Source organism: Tetrao urogallus (assembly GCF_951394365.1).
Source record: "Tetrao urogallus genome assembly, chromosome: 1".
Taxonomy (NCBI): Eukaryota; Metazoa; Chordata; class Aves; order Galliformes; family Phasianidae; genus Tetrao; species Tetrao urogallus.
In genome coordinates this window covers 152188900-152204398 of record NC_136813.1, presented here as the reverse complement: position 1 = coordinate 152204398, position 15499 = coordinate 152188900, and positions in this window count along the sequence as shown.

Below are 15499 nucleotides of genomic sequence, written 5' to 3'. Positions count from 1 at the left end.
AGTACTCAAGAGCCACTGAAAATTCATGCTCCATCCATCCCAAAGTGTCTGATCCTTATATCAAATTTGGGATCTCATGCTCCTGGATTTCATCCTGGAAAAGAGTCTGAAAGAACTGAATGAAGAAACAGTTAAATTAGAGTGCCAGTTCATGATCCCTTCCCAAGGGACGCCTTGATTCCCAAACCAGGATACCAAAATGTCAGAATAGACATTGGTTTTGAAGTCTGCCTGTTTTCTGTTTGGCATATTTCCTCAGAATGTTCCAACAAATGGCCAGAAGAAATCACTCGAGGAATTACCATATGCTCTCATACATCAGATTTTCTGTCAAGTACTGTTAAACATATAGAGGGATACACATGTAATAACATACCCATACCAATAGTTATACCAATGTTGATACATGGAGAGGGATATTTTTTTTTTTAACTGTAAAAAGTATTTCCACTACTCCAAAGCTAATTCTGTTTTCTTACTGCAAATGTTATTAATCAGTTTATTTATTGAGTAGGCACTAAAAGCATGCATTCACAAGATATAACTGAGCATACACTAATTACTACAATAATCATAATTTGAAACAGCTAAGTATTTAAGCACATTTTGTTTCAATGATTTAAATGCTTAATGAACTTAAGAGCTTTGCTTAAATATGGGTCCAATAGAGTCATACCCTTTAATTTTTTTTTATGAAATGGTTGTAGAATTAGACTAGTGACACGGTATGCTCTCAAGTGAAGAACATCCCTCTTTCTAAAAACCTACTAGCTCTGTAGTTCCATTATAACAGCTTAGATTCCAAATTACCTGTTGATCTGAAGTAACAAGGCAGAATGGAACTTGTTCTAAAATTTACTGCAAGTAATATATGAGGAAAAAAATCCCTAGATGGTCTTCAGATGATTATTTGTAGAGAACAGGAAAAAAAAATAAGTTGCCAAGGTAATTTTTTCTGTGTGTTCATTTTAAAAGCATGAAGAGTTTTAAAAAGTATTATAAAGTAATGTGACTGTCGTCTGAGAGAAAATGCTAGAATTTTCAGAAACACAAGCAAGCATCTATGTTTCATTTTGCAGGCGATTTAGATACTCAGGGTGATAGCAGTGGATCTCCTAGGGTGCTCTACATGTCTAGTGGAAATAACCCTCTGAGTGTGTGCTTGCTCCTTGCAAGTCACAGCAAACAGATTAGCCAGGTACTCTGGCTAAAAATGGCTTGAAATAACCCATTTACTTTCAGCACACTGAATTCATGCAGGGTCAGCTATTATGTGTCAGTGAGGGAGGCAGCTCTTAAAGTGTGACAGGGTAGCTTGTTAAACTGATCCCTAGCATTTGATAGAGGTGTTCAGGGATCTATGAGAGGAGTGTCATTCAGAATGAGAGGAAGTCCTAACTAGATGAGGATACAATATCCCTGACTGTAGGATGGTCAAAGATGCAAAAGCCAGTGCTGGCATTTCATGTTACTGGTCACTGGTGAAAAGCAAGCATTAAGATGCTAGAAAGCACACCAAATCCTCATGATTAAGTCAGATAAACAGAGATGTAAAGGGATGTTTTGGTTGTCTGGGGGATCTTTATTTTCTTGAAATTTCATTTTACTTTTAGCTATTGCTACTTCCAGCTAACCTCGCTGCTGTGGAATTGCAAACTTTCTTTAACCCTGCAAAGCAAAAAACAAATAGGTAGGCAGGCATATTTTTTTCTGTTTCCCTCATTATATCAATGAGGCTCTCAGGATGTGAACGTTGGCCCTAGTTGTGTATTGCCTGTGAAAACATTGTGGTATTTAGAATCATAGAATCATAGAATCGGTCAGGTTGGAAAAGACCTTAAAGATCATCAAGTTCAACTGCAACCTAACCATACTACCCTAACTTTAAAAACCCTCCGCTAAATCATGTCTCTGAACACCACATCCAAACGGTTTTTAAACACAGTTCAGAGATGGTGACTCAGCCACCTCCCCAAGCCTATTCCAGTGCTTAATAACTCTTTCTGTAAACAAGTTTTTCCTGATATCCAACCTAAGCCTCCCCTGGTGCAACTTGAGGCCATTTCCCCTTGTCCTGTATTTGCAGTAACAATGGGCAATAAACGGACTTCAAGACAGAGGAGGCCCTCACAATATGAAAAAATTTGTAAGCTCAGACAAGGCTTTTTTTTTTCTTCTTCTTTTTTCCCCTGAAGTTCAGAATTGCCTCATGTCTAAAAGTGTTGTTTTGAAGACCATTAACTCAGATTGTCACAATGGCTTAAATAAATTACTTTGATGTGGACTGTTTTATTTTCCAAAAGGCAGTTACTGAGAAACGTATTCTTTGTCTCCATAGAGGAGAACATTTTTCCTACCTAGTCCATTACTGATGTTTATAGATGAATAACTGTACTAATTTCTCAGAAATTTGATACTTAATTATTTCAGATATTCCTCAGATATTGGATATTTTCATGCAGACTAGTTGCAAAAAACTCTGAATGATTTCTAATGTAGGATTAAACATAACTGAGATTTAATTTGATTTGGTATATTTTTCTAATAGCTATCCTCTATAAAAACAAAAATGTCCTATACAAGAAAAGTTAAGCATGCATAAACTAATAATTTATAATCTCTGAAACATATCTTTCTTTAAAATAAATAACATAAAAAGTAATAGTTACTTTTTTACCACTCTATGGTGATCAGTCTTTAGCTTTCTTGTGCATTGTTTGTGAAATATATCTTCTGTTTTCAGTCTTTTCTCAATTGAATCTCAGTTTTAGGGAAGAGTTCAATGGCTGTGGTATGAACAGAGTAGATGAAACGGGTGGTTTTCAGATTAAATAGATGGCTGATTTAATTTTGTGATGCATGAATGTGGCTGTGCCTCATGATCTGCTCTTAACTAACACAGCCTCAATCTTAGGCTGACTGAAGGCAATCATAAAACAGCAGTTTCAGAGAACCCTCTAAACAAAGGACAATGACTTCTGTGACATGACAGTAGGAGTCAAAAATCATGCCTTTCTGTCTAGTAAAAAAAGAAAGTTGTGAGAAGGGCTGATCTCCTCAAGAAACTGGAAAATAATATTTTAATAACTACAAAACTGAAGCATTCAAAAGCCATGATTGCAAAAATCTGCAAAGTTACATTAAAAATACTGAATTCTAAATAAAGTATTAAATAGATCTCAAATGATTTTTATTTCTTTCTTTTTACTGTACTGCCAAGATACATAAGAAACAAATTTGTAAGCTTTGCCAGCAGGAGGAACTGAACATATTTGATTGCTTTTTCTCATTGCTACTGAAATTTGAAATTTTCATCCAATCTCTTGAACCTAGCTGGTATCACTTTAAAGCAAATACACAAAATACAGTGTTGATTATCAGGTTTCAAAAATTGCCAGATTCAGGATACTTGGGTTGGTCTGAGAAACACAGTACACAGGCAGTGGTCTGGACTAAAATGAACATCTAACTCTTCTGAAGCAGTAATGTTGGGCAATGGCATGGGAAACATCCAAGAGCTTTTGAAGGGAGGCCAGATAGATATTAAGAAACATAAAGCCTTCAGAAGCTTCTTCTTGTCCAGCTATTGTTTTCCGGGTAGATGAGAATGCACATGTACAGACACTGTTTCAGGAAACTCCTCCTAGGCCCTTTTACAAAGGAAAACTTTAAGACTACACATGATTGCACTCAAATTACCAAGGTATAGCATTTGCTTTTTACAGTCCTACTGGGTCAGATACTGAATTGTTTTGACTCAAAAGATGAAGTGCAATATTAGCCTAGCACTATTTTCAAGCCTATAAGCTCAGCTGAGGGATATGAAAGTTCTAATAAGAATGGTTTTATCTATTTTACTCTTGAAATTCAGTTACAGAAGTGTTTTGTAGGATGTGTTTCTTTTATGTCTACATAATGGGCTTCTCAGACATTCTAAATATTGCATCCATAAATATCTGCCAGCAGCATGAGTACACTTGTCCAGAGATAGTATCTAAGCTACTTAGCAAAGTGTTGTCACAAAGTATGTGAATGAAAAACTGATGTTTGTTTTTTTTCACATTTTCTACATTGACTGGAGAAATTCTAATTATTATTATTTTTATGTTATTATAATTTTAATTATTATTATTATCATATTATCATTAATATCAGGTTTTTTTTTGCCAATTCACCATTAAAAAAAATCAAACCTGATATTTATAATCTTATATTTTAGAAATTAAGACTTTTTTTTTTTTTTTTTTTTTTTTTTTTCCCTAGATATCTTTAACTCAAGGTCTAAAATAAATTTGTGCACACACGTACACAAATATGGGCTGCATCATGCCTTTTTTTCTTAAAGGAAGTTATTCGTAGAGCGGTGTGTCTGGGGAATTATTTTGTCTGTTCTAATATGGTACAGTTCCTTCAACAAAAACTTCAAATCCATAATGTTTTAATGCATTTAAAGACAACTATTCCAGAATATAATATTGTAAAGCCTTTTATTAGCAAGTAAAAGCAATTTAGCTAATTCAATGTATAATCCTTGTGGTTAAAAACCTATTTGCCTTCTTGAGACAATGGAGATTAAAGATATCCTATTTTATAGCAGGCATATAAGAGATATTAGAAATAGTTTACTTAGCAGTTAACAGTTCTTGCATGAATTAAATTAGTTGATTATTTTTGTGTACTACCAAGCCTTTAGGGTATTTGTATAACATGTATAACCAGTTGTTATGTTTCAGTACCACATTTACTGATCTTTTAAATAAAGAACAGTTTGGAACAGAAAACAAGACTTTTATTCTGTGCAAGAAGTGGGAATCAAAAGAATGAAAAGACGAAGAGAAAAGGTAGATGTCTATATACTCACAAATGGATGACTGGATTGAGAATGGCGAGGCTGGACTCTTTTCAGTAGTGAGTGGAGACAGGACCAGGGGAAACGGCTGGAAACTGCAGCATAGGAAGTTCCGCACAAATGTGCACAAGAACTTCTTTACAGTGAGGTGACGGAGCACTGGAACAGGCTGCCCAGGGAGGTGGTGGAGTCTCCTTCTCTGGAGATGTTCAAGAGCTGCCTGGATGCCTACCTGTGCGACCTGCTGTAGGGAACCTGCTTTGGCAGGGGGGTTGGACTCGATGATCTCTGGAGGTCCCTTCCAACCCCTACAACTCTGTGATTCTGTGAAATTTTGCAGTAAATAAAGTATAACTTACAGGGATATTTAACTGCACAATACAAAGGTACCGCGATGCTCTTTCAGTTTCATGTGGACACAGTGAATAATGGCACAGATTTCTCAATGATTGTCTTTAATATGTAGAAGGCACTGAAGTAGTAAGGTTGCAGATGCTTTTGCAGCTGAAATCCTTGGCAAATAGTTAACTGATATTTTCCTCAAAATTTGTCATGTACTGAAGGTAGTTTTTACAGTATAGTTGCGCTAAGTTAATATTCTGTGAAAACTACATGAATTATGAACATTACAATTTCTTTTTAAAATAAGTATCACACCTATCTACCCTTCACCTTGTGATCTTACAGATTTCTATGTTAGATCAGGTGAAAGCATCTGTTAGGGAACAATCGAGTGGGAAAATGTAGATAACTAAGGGTCTTAACAGAAAAATGGGAGAAGGTATTAACTGGGTATTCTTTCTATCTAGCTTTCTTGTGGTTTAAGACCAGCAGGCAGCCAAGCATCACTCAGTCACTCTCTCACTCCCCCTTCTGAACAGAACAAGGGGAGAAAACATTATGAAAAATCTCATGGAGTGATGTAAGGATATGGTGATTGTTCATCAGATACCTTCACAATCACAAGAGACTCAGCTTGGGAAAGACTATTTATTTATCGATTAATTCAAGAGAGAACTAAAAGCAAACATGGCACTAACACCTACCACACACAGTCAGTTGAACTGAAATATTACGTTATATGCCTCTGTGCAACTTGGTGAGTAAAACACAATGATTACTGATAACATTTCAACTTACATATATGTGTGTATGCCTGTGAAGACACATTTTTTGTTATTAAGTAGATATGTAAGTTTTCTTATTTAATTAGTAAACTCATCATCCAATCGTTATTAAAGCTGTGAATTTCATAAAATCCAAGGGGTTGAATCACCACCAATTCCAGAAGTCTCTAAAGTGGATGCTGATTATGGGGACATCGCTTATTTTTTTCAAGTAAGATGGCTAAGTTGGGGTAAGATGCTAGAAAGATTTAATTTGCAAAATGAAATCAAGTCCTTTATAGAATCAAAAGGAAAATTTGTGCCAGAATTTGAAGATGAAAAATGGCTCACAGATTTATCACGTTCAGTGGATTTGACCACTCATTTAAATGAATTAAACATATATTGTCATGGTAAAAATCAACTTATCTGTGCTATATTTCATACCATAAGAGCATTCAAAATGAAAGAGAAGTGATGGCAAGCTCAAGTCATTGCAGATAATTTTGTGCATTTTCATATGTTAGCTAAACATAATTTTGTGAACAGTGAAAAATATGCAACACTGCTTTCCATTTTGAGAAAGGAATTTGAGATTTCAAGATTTACATAAAATTATCAATTTTTTGCAATATTTGTGATTCCATTTTCAGTCAACTTAAATATACTGTATTCAGATTTTTCAAAGTAAATGTAAAGAATTACAATCAGACATGTAAGTAAAAATTTTAATCCTGTCTTTTTACTAGACTTTTACAAGACATATCAGAGAAAAATATGCCTTGCTCACAGTCATGCCTTATTTATGCCATCCCTATTTGTTGGTGTGTACATTCATGAACAACTACTTATGAAGAGTAAAACTTCATTAAAAAATTCTGACAAGCACCTTGAGAACTCACTAAGAATTGCAACCACTTCGATCCAAACAGATGCTGATGTATTATTTTCACAAAAACAAGGTATAATATCCCTCTGTTTTTATGGGTTTGTTGCCCTCTTTTTCTAATGTTTGAATAATATATATACTTACAAAAGAAGTTTTGTTACTTCTAGAAATTGATTATATTATATATTAAATGAGGTCCAAGACAATTCCTCTTTGCTCAGTGCAGCTAAGGAAAGTCAAAAGGTTGCACCCCCATGGTTTAGTAGGTCAAAACATGATATGCTTTCCACTTTCTTTTTTTTTTTTTTTCTTTTTTTATTTAAATGGTTTTTTAGTACTGAAGAAAAGTAAGGAAATTATTCTTTGAACAGGCAAAGGAATGTCTCCGTAAATACTCCTGTAGCAAATATTTAACTTCAGGCAATGAAGTGCAGGAATTGTTCTAATACAAAAAAAGTCTAGGTAATAAAAGCTAAACTGAAGTGTTCCTGCAGGCAGACTAAAATAACTTAAAAAAATCCTAAATTACATTTTAAATATTTTTTTCTTTGCTATTTTTGATATTTCTCTTTATTTATATTCTTAGTCCTTTTGAATCCCTTTATTCTAACAGGGCTTCATTTTGTTGCTCTGCTTCAAATAGGACACTCTTTTGATATGATATTTTAAGGAATAAAGAAGATCAAATAAGGGTATATGGGGCAAAAATAAAACAAAACAAACAAACAAAAATCCAACCCTAAAACAAACCACCTGAGATACTTCTGTTTCTATGAAAGTTCTACAGTGTAAAAGCAAGAAGTGGCATTGGGAACTTCAGCTTCCACAAGACAAATTTGTATACTAAAAGTCCAGAAATTTATATTATCTTTAAAAAGTTATCTGGAAATGGTCTTTGAACAAAGTAGATCTTCTTCAAGTATCTAGCTCAATGATGCAAATTATAAGGCATACTTTAATGCATAGTTCCATGATCTTTCCCCTAAATTCACATTTCTCCGACCTAGATGATACAGATTATAAACAACATTTGACAAGGCAGAAGGCGAAAAAAGATATGCTATGATGAAACACTTTTGATGCCTTATTAGCAGTTCTTAGTAGTGTGTGAAGAAACATAATGTACTATTTGCACCCCTTCCCAAGGCACGTCTTAATGTGAAAGGAGCTGACATTTACTGTGAAAAGTAAAGTCTTTATTTAGATAGAGCGAGTGTTAAAATCTCTGAAGCATGGTGCTTGTAAATCTGACTTCTCTTCACTGAGGCACTTCAGTGCTTTTCTGTTAAAAATACAAGTGACCCTTGGAGGATAAAGAAAGGCACTCTGACTCATCTTCCTCATCTAAACCTTAACTAAGAAAATGTGGTTGGCAACTGGTATGAATGAGAACAGATAGCTCAAAATCACCATTATGGATATTTATCGAGATTAATAGAAAGTTATAGATTACTGAAACAGTATGGTTTTATATGACCATATGAAAGGCTTGGGAAAAAGGAAAACGGCTAATAAACAGATAATATTTCTTTTTCTACTATATAAGCACATTCTATTACATGAAGATTTTATTATATGAAGATTTATTGCTGATATTTTAATAGTTGTTATATATTAGCAGTGCAGACCAAAGCAAAGACCAAAACACAATTGCTGCACTACTGGTATCTCATGGTCATCTTCCAGCATTTACAGAATTAGTTCCCTATCTTCAACAGTCACGTGTTGACCTCAAATGAACACAAAATTGGGAGTACAAGAAAGGGAAAAGAGGCTTTTTGACCCAACCTGGCAGAGAAGCCTTCCTCTTTTAAGACAGCAGTAGATATATTTTAAGAAACAGATATTGCAAATGGCAATAGGACAGCCTTCTTGGAAGTTGAAATGATGTATGGAAAAATAGTATAACTGATCCACCAAAAAATGAATTGTTACTATTAAAGCTAGACAGTGAAGAAAGGAATTTACTACAGCGTCCCCCACAAAGCATCAGATCAATATGATGTAAATTTACTTTAAAAGACATCTCAGTTCCTGAAAGTTACCTCTCTTCTCACACTAAGGCCAGTGAGATTATGTCTATTTTCTCCCAAGAATGAGAAACGGTAGGTTCTTCCCTGTCCTAATGCCTTCCTGGACTTGCAGAAATCAAACAGGGAAGAGCTTGTATTTTGATTTTCCTACTAAGTTAGAACCTAGCTAGCAGCAGAAACTTGAAATGCACAAGCCAAAATCTATTCTTGATTTTTGAGAAGAGTAAACTGACACATGGTTATCATACTGTGTTTTACTTTCTTAAACTGCTGTCTAGTATCTTAGGCCTGCGTAAATTACAGTAGATCAGGACTACTCAGGAAATAACAGGTTCTTCTTCAATTCCCTGAGAGCATCCTAAGCGGTGTCATTACAGAACTGAAGGTTCAGTAAATTTGATATGAAGTAACAAAAGAGAACAGTAATAGAAGTTACTGTCAAGGTCACCTCGTTCAATCCTTCCCAACTGCAGACAGGTAAGTGTTATAGACTTTTTTGCATGGAATATGTCTCACCTGGCTGGAACCATCTGTAAGTCAGATACCTAGGTCTAAACTAGTTATGTAGACTTCTTCCATGAAAAGACAAGCACTTTAGGGGAGAAACCTAATGAAGTATTACCTGTCTATAACCAGTGCAGCTTTGAATGTTACAGAGGCCAGAAGAATCTTCGTTTGAGCCTGAAATAATTCATATACATTTTTCTTTATAAAATATATATCATCAGTTGAAAAAAAATGACACAGCAAGAGAACAAGTTCTCTGAAACAAAGGTGAAAAGGAATAAAGCAAATCTGAACTTACTGGTCCTGTTGTCTGGTGTCATAGATACAGCATCATATAGAATATTAATTGTTTGAAAGAACTGTCAGTGATTTAGGAAACACATCTTGAAATTGAAAGAGAAGAAAATCAACATTTCAGATACAATGAGCATAAGGTAAAAAGAGAGAGCGTGTGTCTAAAGAAGAAAAAGTCAATCTGGCAGAAAATAACTTGGCAGAGTATGGATAACAGTTGAACTGGGAGTCTGGGCTGCTTTATGTTAGGGACCAAAGGGTAGAATATCTGCTTTAATTATGCTTAATTTCTGAGATTTGACTTTCACAGGATAATTAGAATATGGGCCTGTTCTAGGCTTAAAGCCTAGTTTTCACATCCACACAGCTTAGGGTGTAATGTCAGAGCTTGTGTTGAATGTCGTATTCCCAGGGGCCCAGAGCTCAGCCTCTAGAGTTTGAGGATTAGCAAAATGGACCCTTTTATTTGTTTATGAATATAAAGGCATGACTAGGAGAAACACAGTTAAATAAAGCATAGACAATGGCATTATTTCACCTTTTACGTTTTTCCTTTCTGAAAATTAGTAATAAACAGCTTTCATTGTTTGGATGATTACTGTTTTTCACTAAAAGGTAATCATTGGTTTCACAGATGAGAATGTAAAGTTTGTAAATGTGAGCTCTTCATCTTTTTTTTTTTTTTTTTTTTTTTTCCTTTTTTTCAATTCTTGTAGGCACTGAAGTGAATGCAGATGCAGATTCTAATTCAATACCACAATACTTGAAGGTGAACATTAAGAGTATTAACCAGCTAGAATAAGGCTCAACACATCACAAGTCACGCAAACCCCAGCTACCAATATCCATGGCTCTTGCACGAAAAATCCATGCTCTGTATGAGCTTCAAAATCTCCTGCTTCTACCAAGTTACACAGTTCTAGGAGGTGATGGAACTGGAGTTTTCTCATGTTGAAGGCAAGCCCCATCTTTAAGCCAAAGTTAACTCTTGGGCTGATTTCAAAGCATTCGTAACATACAGGAGTTGTATCATGATATCTAAATATACTTTCAATCCTTGCTTATCCTTTATCCATCAGAAATGTGCATCTGTGTTACAAGTGTGAACCAGAGGAAAATGCAACTAGTAGACTCTGCTAAGAATAAATAGGTGAACAGAGTCACTGCTGAGTTAGGATGGAGCTTTATTAAAAAAATTTATTTCATTTTATTCAAAATGAATATTCATATTCATATTATTTTTATTCAATCTTTGGAAAATAAAATTATCTGACTTCTGAAAGTATAAATAACAGACTTGAAGGAAAGTAATTTTACTAATGAAGTATTTCTCTTTTGGAGCAGGGAGTGGAAAGGGCTTGTGATTTTTTGCAGTATACCACCATCTGGTGGAAAGAAACAGAAAGATGAAGTGTCTCGATAATTGGGTGGTTTTACTATAAAAAAAAAAACAAACTAGTGCTAATTAAATTCAGTAGGTTTTTCTGGCTTTATTGTTATAAATCACTTAAAAGCATGAACTTTCGGTGCTGTCAGCTTATTAATTTCAAACAGATATTTAATCTTAAGAAATTAAATGGTAAGGGACTTAAAGATACTCTTAAAGCTAGACATAAATTTCAGTATCAAGAATAACTAGTCAGTAAGACAAGGCAAAATTTTTCACATGATGTTATTAGTTCAAAAATATTTTGTTAATAAATCTAACAATATGTCTCATACAAACTACAAAATATTACTAGACATTCTTAGTATTGGTGGAATTTGATTATTTGTCAAAAATTCTGTATCAACTTCTTTTTTTTGCTATTATTTTTTTTCCCCCTCACAATTCGATTAAAATTATGAAGTAAAAATCTGGTCTTACTATCCACGCCCTCTCACTTCTTTTTTTCTTTTTTCTTTTTTCTTTTTTCTTTTTTCGTTTTTCTTTTTTCTTTTTTCTTTTTTCTTTTTTCTTTTTTCTTTTTTCTTTTTTCTTTTTTTCTTTTTTCTTTTTCTCTTTTTTTCTTCTTCTTTTTGTTTTTTTCCTGGCTGCTGGGCTTCTGGGCCATGGCAACCCATGTGTCCACTAACCACTTATTTAGGAAATTGAGGTCTGATACCAAAAGATGTTGGAAAAATGGCTACTGAGTGATTTGAACAGGCTTAGAGCTGTGTAACTTACTCAATCTTGGACATCAGAGCAAGCCAGCAAAAGCTTTCCTGGGTAATTAGCACTCCCGTTGAGCTAGTTCACACATTCACAGCTGAACAGTCAGCCTCTCTGCTGGTTACTACTGGAGCTTTGGCACGACCAACAACTTTACAGAAGTTTTGCAAGGCCAGACAATTGTCATTTTTTGATGGCAAAATATTTTCTTATAAATATTTTTATGCTTTCTTATAATATTTTGACCAGACCTAGTATCACACTGTGGATAAAACTATATGACTTTATGAATAAAGACACTTTATCTCTTAATAAAATGTCTCTACAGAGATGGAGGGGAACTCTGCTGGCATGAACCATCTTTGGTAATGAGCTGTTGTTCTCCTACCACGGTGCGAAGGAAGAAAAGGTCTTAAAAGAAGGTTAAGGTAAATGTTTAACATGCCATATGTTAATAATGGCTGCCTCACTTAAGTGATGGGGCAAGATTTCTGTAAGTGAATCTAGAGATGACTGAAGTCATAACTGTACCCAGCATATGTGTGCATCTGCTTTCCCACTTGGGTTCTGCCCACTACTGGATTTAGCCCATTACAGTGCTTCCAAGAATAGGATTTAGCCTTTAATTTTTTTTCAGTACCCAAGTTCAGATTTTTCACTCTCCTCCTACCTACAGAAATCATAGAAATCATACAAATTATAGAGTGGCTTGGGTTGGAAGGGATCTCAAGGATTTTCAAGTTCCTACCGCCTTGCTACAGGCAGAGCTGTGAACTGCTAGATCAAATATTAGCTCAGATTGTCCAGGGTCCCATCTAGTCTGGCCTTAAACACTTCAGTAAGAGCTCAAAAACTAATTTTTAAATAACTAATCCTTTGCTTCTGTAAAATCATTAAAGTTCATTGTCTTTTCTTTCTTTTTTTCTTTTTTTTTTTTTTAACTCCCTCCTCCTTTTTAAAAATTTCAACTCAATTAAGTTTTAAAGGAAAAGCCTAGAATAATTTAATTGCTTTAATTAAAGTAGTGTCATCTTCATAGTGTACCTAAGCACATGGAACAGAGTTTACAGTTTCACTTCTAATACAATATTAGTTTTAAGCTATATGGCTGAAGGAAAATGGAAAACCTGTGCCAAGTACTGCATCAAGTTCTGCTGAAATAACTAAGAAGATTGTATGATTTTAGTTCCTCATATATTTACGAAACTAAAGATTCAGTCTATTGTATCAATATTGAAAAGCTTTGTTATACCAAATATTGCCACTTTATTAAGTAACTGCTCATTCCATATTGATCACATGGCAATGATTTCACAAAATAATCACATCATACTAATAAGTTGCTTTGTGGTGAGCTGCCGTTTCCTTTTTAAAGGATACATAACATGATACAGCTAAATGATATGCTCCACTACCTAAAGTTTTTTTGCACTACTGGATAGAAAAATATTTGTTGAGGAAAATGCTTTCTTCCTTGAAGAAATTACTGTATGGCCTACAGTACCTTGAAGAAATTATTGTATGGCCTACAGTACTTTTTAAATTATTGTAGGGTTTTTTTTTTTTTCCAGTTCTATGTTACTATTACATTTAGCACCATTACATCAAGCTCTGAAAACAGTTTCATACACATCCTTCAATATAGCAAGAAGTTCTATCCCACTTTGTTCTTTGCCAAAATGAAGTACCAGATTCCCTTCTCACTTTCACAGTTTCACTTCTTGCTTCTGAGAACATGATTTTATTTGTCCTATTTTTTGCCAATGGTTCAGTTTCCCCTGTTAATAAAATCATAAATACTCTCTGTCAGTCTATCCTTTTAACTGAAAAAAAGCCTGCAAAATTCTCTAATTCTGAACTTTCTATTTGATTGTATGATTTGATCCAAGGTTACAAAAATTTGCTTTACTAATTAGCATCACATCTTTTAATTATTTTTTTGCCTGGTTGAAATAACCTCAGTCTTTCTGATCTTCTGAAACAAATGCTTGAGTTTTGTCCCTTCTGTCCGCAAGAGTGGTAGCCTGAAAAAATAGGTCCTACATTAAATATTTTAGTGGCATTGTAAAAATTATGCTATTTTTCTGTATATATTTTACATTCCAATATTTTTTTGTTTTGTTTTTAGACTTGTAGAAGGCAAATGTTTGAGGATTTTAATCTGTCTGCTTTTTTCTGAAATTTGTGTTCATTCAATCTTTATTACTAGATGAGTTCAAATAATGACAATTAATAGGTTAAGGATGACAGACTGGATCATCGAGTCTGCCTTATTCTTTCTATAAGGAAGATGACAATTTAATCAAGGCTAAAGGTAATTTTCCATGTAGCGACCAAAGAATTCAAAAGACAAATAATGCACTTCCACCTTTGATAATCTTCTCCAAAGACAAATCATACTAACCACTGAAAACTGAAATAAATGGTACAAGTTAGAATATGTCAAGTGTTATTTTGTAGTCATTTTTTAATGCTTTTCTCTGCTAGATGAAATATCATCTAAATTAAATTATTTCCTCACTTACTATGTAAAATGTTTCTGTCTCAAACGAGAATGAAATCCAGATTTTTTGTAAAGGCAAATTCTATTTTGTAAGAACTGACTAATGTGCTCTGGGGGAATGCAAGGCATGAGGCAGGAAGAATCAGATGTGGTGGCAAGACTTTGGGTATATTCAGGAGAACAATGTTGTCAGGCTTGTGGCAAGGAAAATATTGGGCTTGTTTTTACTCTGTGATTAGGACCAGAGTCAAATAGGAATTTGCAGAAATTTGGCCTTAGAAGGAAGGCTACAAAGGATTAGCTGTGTTTCACATAGCTGACCATTCAAGGGGAGTGGTGCTCAGCAAGCTGAGTGATGAATGAGACAAAAGACTGCTGAGGTTCCCTGATCCAACTCAGATCAATCTGCTCCTAGTATTCACAGGACATTTTGTTCTGTGGACTTTCAGTATTCTAACCAGGAATTCTGCCTCTTCTTGTCTTCTGTGCTTTGTTCAAATATAGAGATTGAGGGCTAAAGAGGAAGAATTTGGACATTCCTTGTTGCTGCTGCAGAGGTAGAAAATAGCCAGGGCAGAGTTAGACACCTGAGATGATAATCATAAGATTATGTTGTTCCTTATTTATGTACTGAAAGGAAGGAGAAGTAAGAATACTCTTCCACATTTCTTTTTAGGAAAGAAGACCATTCCTGTGTAATGCTTGAGTAATCAAAACTTCCTGTTCATAACTGCCTCAGTAAAACTTTAATATATGAAACTAAAAGAATTGGTCTTCTGCACAATATTTTTTCTCAATCCTTCACCCCTTAACAATATGTATATTTTCAACAGTAAGAGTAAGAGTGTTATTCAAATCCACATCCCTGGAATGGTATGAAATGGTGGAAGAGGTATGAAATTAGGTTGTTTGAATCTGTAAAGTGGGAATGACATGGAGAGAATTAAAAATGTATGGCCAGTAGGTGGTACCCTTATTCCAAATTAAAAAGGAGAGTCTAAAGCTGGAACACAGCATTAGATGAAAACTATGAAAACTTTTGCACACTTTGTAAGAGCTGCGAACAAGGCTAATGAGGGATTGGACACAGCAGCTGTATGTGTATGAGTCTGATTCAGTTGTTGAGAAGCCCTTAAGATGGAATTAGGTATTTTGTAGTTTTCAGT